Raw genomic sequence first — 18648 nt, forward strand, 5'->3', positions numbered from 1 at the left:
CAGTTCAGCTGTATATTGTATCCTCAACATGTCGAATAAGCTAGTAACACACTTACAGAATCAGAGGTTGTAAGAAAAGTGATGTATTTAAGTATTACTGAGTCTGGTTTGTTATCTTTTCTGGGTTGAATGAGATGCTCCATTAGTTCTGCTGCTTTTTACCCTAACTCATTATCATTTTAATAACTAATGTAACTCAACTGTACAACATTCTCTTAATAACAGAAACTGATCAATTGCACAACAGGGAAAAGAGCATTAGTTTAACTTATTAAGTAAATTTGTTGTTTGTGTTTTGTTGCATTTGATGAGGCGTGCAGGAGGAGTCATGATGCAGTTGTTTATAAATTCCCAGCAACAATTTATTTGAAAGCATTACTTCACTTAGTAAACTATGAATATTTTAGCATCCTACTTACTTAAATCAGCGGTGTATAATTAGACCTGATTCAGTAAAAATTGCAAAGGGGAGATTGGTACAGTGGGACCTAAGAACCTGCAGTTGTTGTCACATAGACCAACAGATTGAATATCCGTGATAAAATTACCCACACTAGATAATACAAGGGTTTCACAGGATGCTGACAGAAACGGACACATGAAAAGGAAAATTGCCATGCCATTGCCGGTGGAAAAGGGTTCACGTCATGCTGATGGTCAGTGTGAGCTGAAAGAATGTGAGTTTGGCAGAGTCTCAACACAGCTGTGGTGTGACAGGGTCAGCCGGTGGAGTTGCAGCTTTGCAGTATGCTTTGTATCTGGGATAAGAAGTAAAACATTTCCCCTGTTTTAAATGAACATCTTCTCTTGCGAACAAAGGATGTCTTGTCAGGTGCTACCTCGTGATAATAACTCATTTTACAGAGTGGCCATTGTTCTGGCATTAAGTTGTAAATTAGGTCCAGGAAATGGGACGTGTATCTCACAGTTTTGTGGCATAAATGAACAGAGAATTAACATCTTACTGGCCTTTCTGTGGTTGTGTGTCTGCAGTTGTATTACGCATGTTTTGGGAATGCAAATCTATTCATCCAATGTGTGGGTGCTCATTTAGCTTTTGGGTAATCTCACGGCATGGTGGCACATGGTGTGGAGTTTGCATGCTCTCCCCATGTTTGCGTGGGTTCCCCTGGGTACCCCGGCTTCCTTCCACAGTCCAAAGACATCCAGTTAGTGGGGATAGGTTAATTGGAAACACTAAATTGCCCATAGGTGTGAATGCGGGAGTGAATGTGAGTGCCATTGGTTGTCTCTGTCTATGTGTTAGCCCTGCTGCAGACTGGCGACCCCCCCCCCCCATGGCCCTGAAAAAGGGAAGCGGAAGCTAAAGGATGGACTTTAATTTAGGCTAAGACTTACCCTGTGCATTATTTTAACTCAGGGGTGGTTTAGCAATTGTCCGTTTTTTATGCTACATCTCATTAACTTGAGTCTTCGGAGGTGATAGTAACACAACTGCGATAGTCACAGTTCTAAAACTAAGATGCAATCCAGAAACGTTTATGGTTTTGTGTCAGGGTTCTGGTTTCCAGTTGTCTTTCAGGAGCTGTAGCTGTTAAAACCTGTCATTCTTATTTGTATTAAAATAATATCCAAGACTATATTTCCTGTGCATTAAGAATGATTTTTCATGCATATTTAGGCAGACACCTCACCCATCCCTAACACAACACATTCCTGTTAATAATAAAAAGGCTAACAGAGGTGATTGAACCATCTTTTCTAATGTCTTCTTGGAGTTAAGATGTTTAGCATAGTTCATGAGTTGGTTCAGGAATTAGGCCCTTAGAAGAAAAATATATATTTGTATATTTGTATTTGGCACCCTCTAGCAGAACAGTATTGGAGTGAACATTCATCACTACATCCAGTCACTTCAATCCTTCAATATTTAGATGACACGTTTATTCTCACTTGCCTTGTTTTTTTCTGCCTGTCTCACACAAACAAAATGACACAATATCAGAGTCACACACATTAAGAGTTGAACATTACTCATTTGATTTCCTCCAGCAGCTCTCTCTCTCTCTCCTTCCCTGTGTCGTTTTTTTCTCTCTGTCTCTGTTTCATCCTCCATCCCCACACATCTACATTCCTTTAGCCCCCCTTTGCTGCTGCCTGACAGCTGATTAAACTTGCTGAAAACAATGATTGATAGCCCAGACTCACTAGGACTGTCATGTACAGCGAATCCAAAGAGGCAGAATTATTTTCTGGGGTTATTTTTACATCACACTTTCCTTTTCAAATATTTGACCTTTAATAGTTGTTTTTAGAAAAACTGAAATATTGCATTTGCATTTATTTTCTTTGTTGTGGTCCAAGGTGTAGTCCCGCTGGAACACGTTCTGCTCTAAGTGAAGAAAATTGGTTTTTAGTAGGGGTGGGTTCTTATAATCGATTCATCGATTAAAATCGATTCTGGCTTGGATAACGTAAAATCGATTCATTAAAATCCTGAATCGATTTTTTAATATAAATTTATTTTGCCCAAAATGCCAGAATCTCAGGTGAAATCTCACAAAATTTCAAGAACCACCAAACAGTTAAGACAGTAAATGAGAGCAGGAACACGGATTCTGCACAAAGACTTAAACACACAGCGGGACCCGCGGATCAGAATCAGTTAGATGTCGCTTTTCTCACAGTCGGGGCTGAAAGCCGACAGCTCGCTGACTCTGATCTGTCGGCGGGTCTGCGCTTTGTGTGCACGCCCTTTATGCGCCGATTCTAAAGCTGTTAGTTTGATCTCTCTCCAAACAATATTGACCGAACCAGCAGCAAAAGAAGATCCAAACGCTTCACATAAACATCGTCATGAATTCACTCAGACTTTTACTGTTTTGCTTCCACTGCGATGCACAGCTCTCTCTCTGTACTTCAAGAACAGTTTCCCTTTCTTCATTATTTGCTTGCTTGTTACGCACAAGTCTACTGTTGTTTACAGGCTGTCGGCCGCTGTTTTTTCCCTTTTACATTCTTCCGAAAAGAAAACCTCATTTCTGCTGTTCAATACTGAACAAATTTAAACTTTTTAAAATTATTCAAAATGCAAAACGCTGTGTCTGTAATAAAACCGCTGTAACTTCAGAGGTGATGTTCATATGTTGATTAATGGTTTTCTTTCGTTTTTGATGTACTGCAGAATATTTTTATAAAATCCCAGGCCAGGAAAATCACCTTCATGTTTTTCTGTGTTTTATCCTCAGCTACTTTGACACAAAGGCCTCTGCTGTGATGCTCACACCTGTGATAAAGTCTTGCGTGTGTCAGCTTCCTTTTTATTGATACAAAAATATGTAAATGTACTGATCTGAATTATAATATTTCTGACTGTCAAAATTTCCCAGATTTAAATCGAATCGAATTAAATCGAATCGTGGATCGAATCGATTCGGGGCCTTGTGAATCGGAATTGAATCGATTCTAGAAATCAGTGACGATACCCAGCCCTAGTTTTTAGCATTATGCTGCTGAATTTGAATCATCATTAAAGTATATTTCGTGTGAGAAAGCAAGGAAAGGCAAACTCAAAGCTGGTCAAAGCTGCCATAATGAATGAAATAAAATATTTAAATGAAGATAAAACATCAAATTTACTGTGTTTTCTCTAGTTATGTTAATTAGCTAAGATTAAATACTGGTCATAGCTTTGTGATTTGTACTCCTACATTACTAAAAGTTTAAAGTGCCTTTAGGCAGCAGTTGTTTTAGTTCACGGCTATACAAAAGAAATTGATTTGAAATGAATTAAAAAGCATAAATTGTACAGGTGCAATGCACAGACAAATGTCAGCTAATTAAAGGGGTAATTAAACACCAGACTTTTAGTCACCAACACTCAAGCACACATATCTTGGATGGTTTGTACTACACAGCAATCAATACTAGTCACATAAAATTAAAAATACTCCAAAAGGAACTAACAGCAAACACACAGGTAAACCCTTACAAGGAATAAGTCCCGATGAGCAGACACTTTGCAGTGGTAGGGAGGAAAAACTTCCTTTTAACAGGATCTGGGATCGAACCATTGACCTTCTGATTAGTGGCTGACCTGCTCTGCCACCTGAGCTACAGCCACCCCAGAAAGTCCCCTCCTCTGAGTTGTTATGAAGTGGGAAACTATCTCTAGAGCTTTTTGTACCAGGCTATGCTTTTCAAACCTTTAATTTTGTACATTTTATCATGGGGTATGTGGGAATTGTCCTTCTTAGAGACAGCCTCAAGTGGCTTCTAGAAGAACTGCAGTCTTTGCGACGTGCATTTGGCTTCGTTTTTCAGCTCTGGAGGTCACTCCTTGGTGTTTGCTTACCCTTAGAATTGAGCCACAACTCAAAGCCTAATCTACTCAGCACAGGATACACAACACTTCAGCCCTGCCAAGCTGCCTGCCTCTTTGAATAAAGGTCAGGTTTGTTCTTGAGAGATTTTATGCAGCTTTGCTCAACAATGTCTGGGAATTGTACATATAAAACCAACCATGTTCCTGCATGTGAAGGTGTCATGTCCTGTGTGGGAGGATACGCATAATTCACATTTATTATGCTTTTAGCAACAAGGTAATAACAGTAATTAATTAATATCAATGGTTCAGTGGGCAACACAAACAAAAACACATTTTAACCACCCACAGTGAATGTTCTTTTGACCCCTGTTATAAAATGTCGTTGACAGTCTCGTTACCATATGTCCTCAACATCCTTCAGTTTGCCTTCCCTGCTGAATCCGTGAACTTTGTGTTGTTCCTTAGGATGCAAATTTCCATCTGGCGTGATTATCTCTGTGACTCGTTGTCAGGTTCTGAGTCCTCTGGGGAGACTAGAGCTGCTGCATTTATTTCCAGAGCAAAAAACTTTTAGCCTACCTCGTTAACCTCAGTGTCCGTAATTGCACACTCATACTTAGCAGCTCAGCTTAATTGTAAATTGTAATTTAAAGTATCAGCATATGTCTCTGCTTCAATATGTATGTGTAAAATGATACCAGAGATGTCAGAATATTTATGTGAGTCATTAAATTTAGCATTGCTCAAAAAGTAGCATCTATAGTTCATTAATATAAGCAGAAATATATGATGATGTGATACTTAAAGAGTTTTTTGTGACATTGTTGGAAATGTAAAAACCATCCAGTGACAAACATTAGGTTGTAGTTATAGGTGTTTTTGAATTTGACAGCATTATTTTGGCAGCTGCTGGCCATTTTTTATCATCCCTATTTATATGTATGTGATTGGCCAAATTATAGAACCAGCTCTCAGCATAAAACAATCTGTACCACAGCAAAAAGCACAGTTTTATCTGCATCTTCTACCACTTGCTTTATCATAAAAACTGTATCAGAATAGCCGTATTTGTTCACATTACACTATACAGGTTTTTCTAAGGTGACATTGAACATGTAGCAAAACTAACTGTCCAAGGATTGTAAATCCAGTCGCGCTGTCTACATTTTTTACAGGTCAGGAGACTTTATTCTGAAATTATCCTTTGCCACAGGAGCCAGGCTCATCTAATTATAGACATGCTGACAGTACTAAAGTAAGAAATTGCACTCAGCAAAAGCAGAGCTTGGAATTATTCAAAATGTTGCTGGTGTGGTCTTGGTAAAGACAAAAATAAGAATCTACATACTGCACACAGTACTCTATTTGATTTATACTGACTTCTTGTGTCTCCTCGACATTATTCAACATAATTTTCTGTAAAGATTTAAAAAGAATAAGTTCCTTTAAAGTTTTCTGACTGCTAGGGACTTTAGCTCTACTTCTGGTTGTATCACACTTTGAATGCAAAACTTGGAGCGATCTCTCTTTTAGGCATTAAAGTACAAAGTAGAGACTAAGAAAGGTGGTACATGGGGATCATATTGTGTTTATTTATAGATGTCATTTGAGAGGTTCTGTTGGAAAGCACTTTCTTTGAGAAAAAAGAAAAGTGTCAAGTATTGACATCACAAAAAACTTATGATTAAAGGGCGACCATACCCTGTCAGAAACACTCAGATGGTTAGGTGGATTCAGAGCCCCCTATCCCCCACCACTTTACTCATGTCTAAACTAAAAGCACTGCATCAAACATTCCTGTAACTTTTAGAAACCAACAGTCTGATATCATCTTTCTAGTCTGTTTTTTATCATTTGTTCCAACTCTGTTTGTGGCACTTTTCATTTAAAAGATGCCAGCGAAACACTATGAATGTGTTACAGAGGCTGTCAAAGAATTTGTAGTGTGCCTGTCTAATGTCTGTCATAGCTCTCCTCTTTTTTTAACGCCTGGGTAACTTTAGTTTTAAGGTTTGTGCTTTTTAAACTCAGATATAACCACTTTTGGTACATTTGTCTGCTTCCAAGAGAATGTTACGTTATAGCTCGAACTACTAAAGTACAAAACTGCATTTTCCATAATAAGATAAATAACAGTCAAAAATCATGCCTCCTTGCAAAGTCATCTATGTGCACAGGAAATATACACATTTCAACAAGAACTGTATTACAAAAGTCAGTATGATTGGTGAAAAATAAATCCTGAGTTTCAGTCCTGATAAATTAATGATTTGAAATGGGTCACATCAGTCTGCACTAAATGTTATAGCCAACATGACATTTATAAAAAATACTTTTGCAATTTTAAAATGTACCAACTGCATTTTAAAGAGCAGGTCTTTGGTCATTTTGTGTAATCAGAATGGTTCAGTGACACAATTAACTGAAGGCAGGAGTGAAAAAATAATCTCTTTTCAAAGGATATAGATAGTGGGTTTCCATGGCTACAGCCCAGTTGCAGAGCAGGGCTTTCTGCTTGCATTTATCAAAATGGAGAGAATTTTGAATTTTGCGATAAATAACCCTTTATCTTCTTTTCAGATTAGCCAATCCTTGACTGTGTATGAGATTTTCTTTTCCCATTGTTATTTCAGTTATTCTGTGTTTTCACTTTGTTTCTTTTTGCTTAAGGCTGGTCATGATTTCTTCTATTTCCAGATTGGCAGTGCTGTCGCAGTGTTAGATGTGGAGACACAAAAATAGTCACAAAGATCTAGGTTGTTGCTAAAGGTTTTTTGTGTTCTTTAGGACAAAATATGAAAGGTGTGTATGTTAAGAAGATGGAAAGAGGAGCTCACAAATGAGAGAGAGAGGAGGACATATAGGGGAAAGTTATGAGAATGAATTTTGAAGTTATGAGAATGATTATTACGGAGCAAAGGACAGCTGTGAAGATGATGAAGAGTAGAAATACCTGTGGAAGTATAGAGATGTCTAGGAGAGATGCAGCAGACTGTTTAACCAGATTGCTTAACACGATCCTGGAGAATGAGAGGATGCCTTAAGAATCGAGAAGTATAATAGTACAAGTATGCAAGAACAATGGTGATGTGCAGAGCTATAGCAACTGCAGAGGGATAAAGTTGACTAACCATACCATGAAGCTATAGGAAAGAATTGTTCACGTTAGGGTGAGAAAAGTGGTGATGATCGGCAAGCAGCGTGTTTAACTAACTGAGGTCAACCATGCAAAAGATAAAAGACTGAGCACAAGAGAGTTGAAGCAGTAGTGCAGGGAGGGTAGAGTGGGATAGACAAGATTAGAAATGAGTATGTAAGAGGGACAGCTCAGGCTGAAGACACAAGAGACACAAAAGGTTGAGATGGTTTGGACATGTGCACATAAAAAGGTAGATGATCCACTGTAGCAATCCCTAAAGAGATTAGGTGAAAGAAGAGGAGCATATCCAGGAAGATATTCAATGCAGATGCAAAAACAAAAAATGTGCAAAAGTAAAAGAAAAACAAAAAGAGAATTAAGCGGCACAGCTGTGCAAGTGGATGAAGGATTTTGTAACAGAAGTATGCATTAGGTTCTTCTAAATTTGTCAGCTGAAATCTAAATATAATGAAGAAATGTATTTCTTTTAGATTTTATGTTGATGGTGGCCTCTTGTAATGAAATTGCAGTGAAGCATTATTATTGGAAACAAAGGGGAGAGACAAAAGGTGAGGGAAGGGGGTCATACAGAGAGACAAAAGGGGAAAGAATGGTCCGTGACCATGAGAGGCAGGGGAGGTATATGAGACACCTGTAATAAACAGAATGGCTGATTTTTATTGTTTCTGACTCATGCCATTTGCGGCTGTGATTGAAACCGAAAGACAGAGTGAGGTTGATGGAGGGTAACGGTAAAAAACAATGACAAATGAGACATCCAGCAAGGGTGAGAGAGACAAAAAAGGGAAAAAAAACTGTGATGGAAAATTATTAAAACCTTTTGGACCTCAATCACGTGAACTGCCAATGACAGCTGCCTCCAATGGGAGGATGGAAAGTGGAGTAGAACCATGATGGAGATGAAGATAATGACAGCATCAATCTTTCATTGTCATAAACACAGTCAAACTGCAGACATAATTGCAGAAGATAGAGATGAATGAGCGGGCTGGATAATAATAAGAAACTAATGGAAAAAGAGATGAGGAGACAGACTAAAAGTGGGTGGTTGGATAGCCTATTATGAGAAGATGATTGGCAAAGATAATTGAAAATGGTTGGATAACAGCTGCTAATAACATGTTTTTGCTAAGGGATATTTTCCTCTTTTCCTCGCGAGGAGGGAAAAAGAGGATTGATTGACCAAGAACAGATATCCAGATAGGTTAATGGCAGGCAGGCAACAACAGTCCTAGTGACAGCACCAGTTAAGGCAAGTAATTAAAGATGGTAATTAAACCTGGAAGGGGACTCATCCAGATGAAGTCGTATAATACACGCTGGCTAACACAGCAAGTTGTTTTGTTGGACACTGAACAGCACCAGACAATTAAAAGCAGCATCGACATAGGCAAGGTGATGTTGTTACTAGATGTGAAGTTAGCTGTAAATGTTTCCTCGGTTCATGCAGCATTATATTTGTCGCGAAATCGATCAATGCAGAGCAGTGTCACAAACCACGGAGGCCCCAGAAAAGTGCAATCAAACGTTGCGTTTATTAACAGCCTGGAGAAAACATCAACATGTGTCTTCTGACCAAAATACATGTTGTGGACACTTATAAAGCAATGACAGATTAAAATAGGTTCCAGACCTTAGTCACAGTTAATCGTACATCTTGTACATCTTTAATAGCTATAAACAGACATAGAACTTCTCATTTTGATAACACCTTCCATACAAGGTAATAATCTTAAGCCCTCGGGGTCTCTGAGGCTAATTCTTGACTCTGCTCATCTGTTACCAAGTAGAATAAAATGCAACAGGTTTGCAACAAGAAGCTGGAAACATTTGGGCCTCTGCTGAGGCCTATTCCTAGATTATATGTATTATATGTACTGTAAGCATGCATTGCAGTTATCCTTCTATGTTCTAGTTTCCCTCAGCATGTATCACCTGGACAGTCACGCCAGTGAAGCTTAAAACCCTTAATGAACTGAACATCAACTCAAGATAGGCACAGATATGCAATATGTATAAAATACTCCTAACCGTACTTGTAATAAAAGTTAACATAATGGAAGGATCCTCAAATGGACATCTTCAATAAACAACTGTAATGCAGTATCAATACTGTGAGAAATATTATTAGATGAAATAATGCTGTAAAGAATGTTATTAATGCAGGTATAATGATGCAGATTATATGGCAGCAATAAAAGAATTTCTGTATCTCCACATATTATATACATGATTTCATCTATGTAGTGTCATGAGGTGAAGAGTCACTAGTTTACATGTCGAAAGCTTCAAGTGGCTGCTGTTATGCTCAGCCAATACTTTATGACATCGGGATGATGATATTTGTGCAAAATGTACAGCTTCAGTTTACTTCAACATTAAATCTCCCACTCTCAGCCGGAGGAATAAATCTATTTCTTGCTAAAGATATCTCCTCATTTGGTCTTTGGATCAAGGTGGTGGAGAGCACTGTCTGACACATCAGTCTAAAATCTCCTATCATTGAACTCTGCTGGAGTACTAATGCATATGATTCACATCATTTCCGTCTTGTCAAACAGTTCAGTGATTCTCGTGCCTTATGAAAAGAGCTCCTCCTATTAGGACAGAAAATGTTTCTATATTATAAAGGTGATTAACCAGAATAACATGCACTGATCAGAAGTAATTTTTCTCTATTAAGGGACCAGTGCATTTAAACAATGCCATGAAAAATGCCCCCACAGCATAACAAAGCCACCAGATCACCTCTCTGCAGGGGTTCATGTTTTGATTTAATGTGTCGCACATCTGTGCCTACCTTTAAATTTTCAAGAGGGAGTGTTCAGCATATCAATTAAAGAATAAAGCTGGGGATATTTAACATTTTCCCATGGCTAATACAAAATTGATAATATTTTAGTCCACACACCAACATTTTCTGATATTCCTAACAGTCTGTGGCCCATTTATTTCCTGTGAAGATGCAAACCTCTGAAAATTGCATCAGAGCTCTGTAATTTCAAACAGGACTAAATAATGAATTTGGTGAGTAGTTGCCATGGATGCACACTTAGTTTGGTATTCATAAAAAATTTGATGAGGCTGAATTTTCATCTCTCGCTGCCAAGTTCTTAAGTTTATAACATTCTTCCCCTTCAGACACAGACATACCTTTAGTGTGAATTAACAATTGTTAACTGTGTGCCGTTTGGCTGCTCCTTCTGTGCCTGCATGCCTTAAGTAGACATGCATGTTAGATTATGGTGGTGATCTAAATGGGCCATAGCTGTGAGATAAAAAGCTTAAAGTGTGTAGAATAAAACTTGTTTTGCATGTGTGGTTCAAGTGCAAATACATTATAGAAGTTTGTGCTTCATTTATGGTGCATGAAATTCTAGTATTGTATTTGTCGGTTACTGAGCACTATTAAGCTGATGTGTGTGTCTATGCATTGCGGTCATACAGTTTATGAATACAGCTTGCTAACAAAACTTGCTAGTATTAGTTGACAAATGAGCCCTCCACAGTCTATAAAAGATAACTTCAACTGCCAAAATCTTGATGTCGAAACTCCAAAACAAAGAGTCCCAAACTAATGTGTCACGTCACAGTGGCTATCCCTGTGTTAAGTATGTAAATTTCATTTGCGCACATAAGCAGCAGTGCTGTGATTGCAGGTTACCTTAAGTCAAAAGGGTCTGCGGGTCAGATTTAAGCCTTCAGGTTCTGTTTTGTTAGATGTAGGGCATACATTACTATTCAAAAGTCTTGAGCTACCTCTCTTCTTTGTACTTTATCTTCAAGAAATGACTTTCTTGAGACTTTATAAAAGTAATAATAGAGACAATAGTTTCCAGGCTTTCTGAAGATCTTTCAAAGTTTGTCTTTGGACATTTGCATTCATTTTCAGTCCCATCCTTGCAATTAATTATTTCTGGAGGAATTATTTGTTTCCTAAACCACTTGGTACTGACAGTCATTCAAACATAAAAAGGCTCTTAAGTGAAAAGATTAATCAGTGTTGCGTCTAGACATAACAGACCAAGTAGCAAATAACCTATTTTAAATTATATCTTTAGGAACCTTTATTACTAGCAGTCTGTTGCAAAAAGAAAGAAAAAAATAAATATTTGTCTGTTTGTTTTCCATGTGAATCTATGAAAATTGCCAAAGACAGTTTGACAGGCATAAAATTCTTTTTTTTGCTCAAACAAGGTGATTCCCAAAGAGCTATTAGCTACAAATGTGGCATATCTTGTAATTCATTTGAAAGCCTGATGCTTAACCTTGTCCACCCCAGCTGTGAAACTCAGAAACCAGTCTTACTTGTTATCATCTATCGTCCACCTGGGCCTTACACAGAGTTCTGTCTGATTTCTCAGACTTTTTATCTGATTTGGTTCTCAGCTCAGATAAAATAATTATTGTGGGTGATTTTAACATCCATGTAGATGCTAAAAATGACATCCTCAACATGGCATTTAATCTGTTATTAGACTCAATTGGCTTCACTCAAAATATAAAAGAACCCACCCACCACTTTAATCACACTCTAGATCTTGTTTTAACATATGGCATAGAAACTGAACATTTAACAGTGTTTCCTGAAAACCCTCTCCTGTCTGATCATTTCCCGATAACATTTACATTTACAATAATTGATTACACAGCAGTGGAGAGTCGACTTTATCACAGTAGATGTCTTTTTGAAAGCGCTGTAACTAAGTTTCATGAAGAAGGGAAACAGGAAGAAAAGGTTGAGGTACATTAAATTACACAACAGTGTAATTTTAACAGTTCCTTCATTTTCAGCACGACAATGATCCCAAATATGCTGACAGCACAGTAAAAGCACAACTGGATATAAAAAACACACAGTGGAACAGTACCGAGCATGAATCTCATGGTCTTCAGTATTATTGAAGCAGTGTGGGATCATCATGACAGAGAATAGTACAAAAAGGCAGCCGACGTTCAAAGAAGAGCTTTGATTGGTCTTCAAGAAGTCTGGAGAAGTATATCTGAAGACTGCGTAAAAAAAATTACAAGAAAGCTTGACTAAGAGAGTTCAGGCTGTGCTAAAGAATCAAGGACTCAGAACTGACTTTCAAGTTTATTAGAATTGTATAAACTGTGTTTGTGCACCACATACTCTAGTTGCATTATGTTTGCATCAAGAACAATGCAAGAACTATGGTGATGTGCAGAGCTATAGCAACTACAGAGGGATAAATAAAGAATAAAAGAATTGTTGAAGTTAGGGTGATGATCAGCGAGCAGCATGTTTAATTACCTGGGGTCAACCATGCAAAAGATAAAAGACTGAGCACAAGAGAGTTGAAGCAGTAGTGCAGGGAGGGTAGAGTGGGATAGACACGATTAGAAATGAGTATGTAAGAGGGACAGCTCAGGCTGAAGACACAAGAGACACAAAAGGTTGAGATGGTTTGGACATGTGCACATAAAAAGGTAGATGATCCACTGTAGCAATCCCTAAAGAGATTAGGTGAAAGAAGAGGAGCATATCCAGGAAGATATTCAATGCAGATGCAAAAACAAAAAATGTGCAAAAGTAAAAGAAAAACAAAAAGAGAATTAAGCGGCACAGCTGTGCAAGTGGATGAAGGATTTTGTAACAGAAGTATGCATTAGGTTCTTCTAAATTTGTCAGCTGAAATCTAAATATAATGAAGAAATGTATTTCTTTTAGATTTTATGTTGATGGTGGCCTCTTGTAATGAAATTGCAGTGACGCATTATCAAATCAAATCAAAATCAAATCACTTTTATTGTCACATCACATGTGCAGGTACATTGGTACAGCACATGTGAGTGAAATTCTTGTGTGCGAGCTTCACAAGCAACAGAGTTGTGCAAAATACAATAATGTAAACAAGCAAAATACAAGAATGGCTACATCTGAAACTAATAAATATATGTACAATATATAATAGTATATGCATTTCTGGATGTGTATACTAAATATTTTTCTACGTGTGTGTGTGTGTGTGTGTGTGTGTGTGTGTGTGTGTGTGTGTGTGTGTGTGTGTGTGTGTGTGTGTACACATATTTTACAAATTAAATAGAGTAAACAATAAGTAGAATATTTAAAATAAATAAAATAAAATATACAGAGTGAGACATGTGCAAAACAGTGGCATTACTGTACAGTATGGAGTGCATAATGTTAAAGTTCCAGTAGTGAAGCTGAGGTGTCTATGAAGTGTTCAGCAGTCTGATGGCCTGATGGAAAAAGCTGTCTCTCAGTCTGCTGGTACAGGACCGGATGCTGCAGAACCTCCTTCCTGATGGAAGTAGTCTGAACAGTTTATGGCTGGGGTGACTGGAGTCCTTGATGATCCTCCCCGCTTTCCTCAGGCACCGCTTCCTGTAGATGTCTTGGAGGGAGGGAAGCTCACCTCCAATTATCCGTTCAGAGCACCGCACTACTCGCTGGAGAGCTTTGCAGTTGTAGGCGGTGCTGTTGCCATACCAGGTGGTGATGCATCCAGTGAGGATGCTCTCAATGGCACAGCGATAGAAGGTCCTGAGGATGCGGGGGCTCATGCCGAATCTTTTCAGTCTCCTGAGAAAGAAGAGGCGCTGCTGCGCCTTCTTCACGGTTTTGTTTATGTGTACTGACCACGTAAGATCCTCAGCCAGGTGTACGCCAAGGAACCGGAAGCTGCTCACTCTCTCCACAGCAGCGCTCACCCTCAACGTCTTTGCGACGTTGAGGGTGAGATGGTTGTCTTGACACCAGTGGGTCAGGGCGCTGACCTCCTCCCTGTAAGCTGTCTCATCACTGTTGGTGATAAGACCCACCACTGTAGTGTCGTCCGCAAACTTCACAATGATGTTGGTATTTGTTAGTGGCTGTGCAGTCATAGGTGTAGAGTGAGTACAGGAGAGGGCTCAGTACACACCCCTGTGGAGCACCAGTGTTCAGTGTGACGGGGGATGAGGTGATGCTGCCCAGTCTGACCACTTGGCGTCTGTCAGACAGGAAGCTAAGGATCCAGCTGCAGAGGGAGCTGCTCAGTCCTAGATCCTGCAGTTTCCTGTCCAGCTTCGAGGGAACGATGGTATTGAATGCTGAGCTGTAATCTACAAACAGCATTCTCACATACTCTTCTCCAGGTGTGACAGGGCAGTGTGTAGTGTCAGGGCTATGGCATCATCAGTGGACCTGTTGTGGCGGTATGCGAGCTGTAGAGGGTCCAGTGAGTCGGGTAGTGCAGAGCAGATGAAGTCCCTGACCAGCTTCTCGAAGCATTTGCTTACGATGGGGGTCAGGGCTACAGGTCGCCAGTCGTTCAATGAGGAGATGGTGGAGGATTTGGGTACAGGGACGATGGTGGCCATTTTGAAGCAGGCTGGGACTACAGACAGAGAGACTACAGACATTATTATTGGCAAGAAAGGAGAGATGCAAAAGGTGAGGGAAGGGGGTCATACAGAGAGACAAAAGGGGAAAGAATGGTCCGTGACCATGAGAAGCAGGGGAGGTATATGAATTCAATTCAATTTTATTTATATAGTGCCAAATCACAACAACAGCCGTCTCAAGGCACTTTGTGAGATAAGGTAGACCCTACAATAATACATACAGAGAAAAATCCAACAATCAAATGACCCCCTATGACCAAGCACTTTGGCGACAGTGGGAAGGAAAAAGTCCCTTTTAACAGGAAGAAACCTCCGGCAGAACCAGGCTCAGGGCGGGGCAGGGCCATCTGCTATGACTGGTTGGGGTGACAGAAAGAAGACAGGATAGAAGGCATGCTGTAGAAGAGAGACCGAGATTAATAACAAGTATGATTCACTGAAAATATGAGACACCTGTAATAAACAAAATGGAGAACGGAGAAGTATTTCTGAAGACTACTTAAAAAAATTACAAGAAAGCTTGACTAAGAGAGTTCAGGCTGTGCTGAAGAATCAAGGACTTGGAATTGACTTTCAAGCTTATTAGAATTGTACAAACTCTGTTTTTGCACCGCATACTGTAGTTGCATATATGTTTGCATCAATTTTCCATTTTCCATGATTGGTGATTCAAGACTTTTGCACATCACCATAATCTGCATTAATATATACCTAAAGAATTTGTGAATGAAGCAACTTTTAAAAAAAATTGTCACATTTTCAGTTAATACAGATCTTGAACAGAGCTGTCAGTTTATTGGGGCACATATTCAGTGTTAATACTAATGATTATGCTCATATTCACTGTTCTTAAGTAGTCCACTGAAATGTGACATGAAGCTGCTGCCAGGACATAGAGAACTGTCTGCCACTTACATGGACTGTGGAGCATCTGTGCTCAGCTTTGAACAATAAATCTCTAAAATCTATTTGCAAGGGCGTAGATTTGTTTTTGTGTTAGTCATTATTTTCTTCAATCTTTGGACAACTTCACCTAGGAAATAAACAAGATTGACTAGACCCAGGGTATCATAGGTTAGCGTGCTGAACAGGAGGCAGTGTAAGAGAAAAACACTGAAATTTTCTGACACCTGTTCACAGCCTTTGCTACAGAAAGAAGGGTGACTGGAGGTATCGGGTGATAATTGCTAGCTGTAAAACTGAGATGGCATCAGACTTGCAGGAATTTGACAGGGAAATTGCTGTGCCAAAAGCAGAAAATAGAGAGAACGAAGGTGGGGGACGTGGGAGAGGTGATTGACAGTTGAAAGTGGTGTGCTCTTATTAAAGCTGGACTGAAATCAATGCAACAGAAGTGTTAGCATTCAGAAAGCAGGGCAGTGTACAAAAACTGGACAGCATACAAATCACAGAAGTCAAGTTCACATCCTGAAAGCTGCTCCTCAGGTGTATAAATGTATTAACACTCAGACAGGTGATGTGTCTGCACATAAAAACGTAACATTTGAGCTGCAGCATGAGCAGGACTCTGTGGCATCAATGTTTCATACATTAACCGTGTTGTCTTGCGTAGCGATAAGCGGCGATAACTGAGGAGAAACATGCATTTGTTTAGTGAAAACTGGATGCAGTGAATCATTTAACAGGCGATTTCATTGACAGCTGTGTGGACTCTAAAGGACAGTATAGATAACCGTGGGAAATCCAGTGGAAAATCCTGACAGCTGTTTCACTAACAGCTGCCACGGTGGAGCTCTTTCTGCATTTGTCCTTCCCTCTCTCTCCGAAATGAGTAATAGATACAATAAAGAATGCTCTTGGTTGCATTGGCAGAATTTCCCATTAAAGCCAAAGGGGCAGAGGCGAGCTTCATGCTCAAATTAATTGTTTCCCTTGGCTTTCAGTGACAAATGGAAGGAATTCTAACAAGAATTTATAGGGGAACCTGAAAAATGAATTCGAACAAGTGTGGAAAAGCCGACCAGCTACACCATACTGTAAACGTGCAGCTTGTTGGGATGTTAGAACCTGTGCCAGCTCTATACAGCTGCATATGTGTGTTGTTTATTAATGCACTTTTCCAACAAGTGGGTGTGCAGTTAAAATAAAAAGACCAAGTTATAAAATAAGATGAAAAAGTTCTAGCACAGAAGCATGTGGACGTATACAGCAAATATAGAAATGCAACTTAACAAGAAAGAAAAATTATGTCAACTGGAACCAAAGTCTGCCCTAGTTCTCTTGCACTGATTAGACGGGTCAAGGTTGGGGACTGGTTTGTGTTGCTGTAACAACTCTGCATCACTTGCTGGCTGCCATGGCAATGCATCAAAAATAGAGTAGTGGAAAATGATCGTTGGCTGCTCGGTGGGTGTGTTGGTAGGTTGATGGCACAAAAGAGAAGCAGACACACATCACATCATATAATTACTTCAGTCAGACTGCTCATAACCTCAAATGATTCAGTTATTACAGCAGAAGTAGTCAGATATCGGTGTCTAGGCTCCGAGCTCATCTCTCCTCGCACATGTTACACATAAGATTGGGGAGAGATGAGTAAATGTCCCCCCTGAAGCCGACAAATGGATGCTGGGGCAGTGGAGGGGTTGAAACAGCAGGCAGAGATGAAGGGAGAGGTGGGAAGTGTGCAGCTTAAATAGACAGCCAAATTGGGAGGTTGTGTTTGGTATATTATGTGACTAGAGTGAGCAGGTTAAATGTGTTGCTTACTTCACTCTGGCTAGCAAGCTTTGCTCCATTTATCACATCCTTATAATTAAAGGTGACAAAGAGGAGAGCATTCCACTACACAACTACATATTGGGATATGCAATAAGAATTTGCAGCCCTTCGTTTCCCAAATGATGTCCCTCCTTATTTATAATGAACCGCTATAAGGTTTGGCTTTGAGAAAATGCAAGAGAGGGGCTTCAGCTACCACTTGCCGATTACACTGCTGATTATTTTAGATTTTTTAATCCACTGAAGGCTTAGCGTGTGAAATGGCAGAAAATGAACACGACAACAATACGACAGATGTGATGTGGCTTCCGTTCTGATTTCCTTCTTAAATTGCATTCTTGCCTTAATTTAAAGTACTCATCTGGAAGTCCAGTCCAGTGTCTTTTAATTATCATTTTCAATATTATTATCATTGTTGTTTACAGCAAGAATCAACTCAAGAGTTTAAAAGCTTAACCAAAATCCCCCACAGTGATTATTCAGTTGCTAATCTTTCTGTAGAGCCAATGACGTTAGGCAGTTTAACTCACATTTCCTCATGCAGCCGCCTTCTTACAGGACGAATAAACATTGCAGTTCTAAAAATATTTTTGTTTAACCAATCCGCCAGCAAGAAACACTTTCTATTGTGCTTTTTTTGTGTCATTTCCCAGACACGGGCGAAATGTGTCCAAACACCCCACTGAGTTTAAACCTTAATGAGCAGGACTTAATTAGTCTGTAGCCTCAGTTGTCTCTCTCTCAGTCATCTACACTGAAATATTGCTGTGATGCAAAATTGTGCAACCTGACATTTTATATTGAGCTTAGTAAATGTGCCACAGATGCGCGATCATCCAGTACAGCAGCAATAAACACAGAAGACAGCCGATATGACAGGAGTTTGTTTATATGAGGGGCCTGTTTCTCTGCTTAGTATTCTGCCCCCGCTCTTTCAATCTGTATGCTGTCAGTCTGTTTCAGCATTTCCAGTTCAGCATAGTGACATTTTGAAATGTATTCACTTCCAATCAAGACACTCAGAAACAGGGGACACCAAGTCTTTCGTCCCCCCCTTCCCCAAATGTTCGCCCTTGTCTGTAGTGAG

This window comes from Rhamphochromis sp. 'chilingali' (assembly GCF_963969265.1).
Source record: "Rhamphochromis sp. 'chilingali' genome assembly, chromosome: 2".
In the NCBI taxonomy this organism is placed as follows: domain Eukaryota; kingdom Metazoa; phylum Chordata; class Actinopteri; order Cichliformes; family Cichlidae; genus Rhamphochromis; species Rhamphochromis sp. 'chilingali'.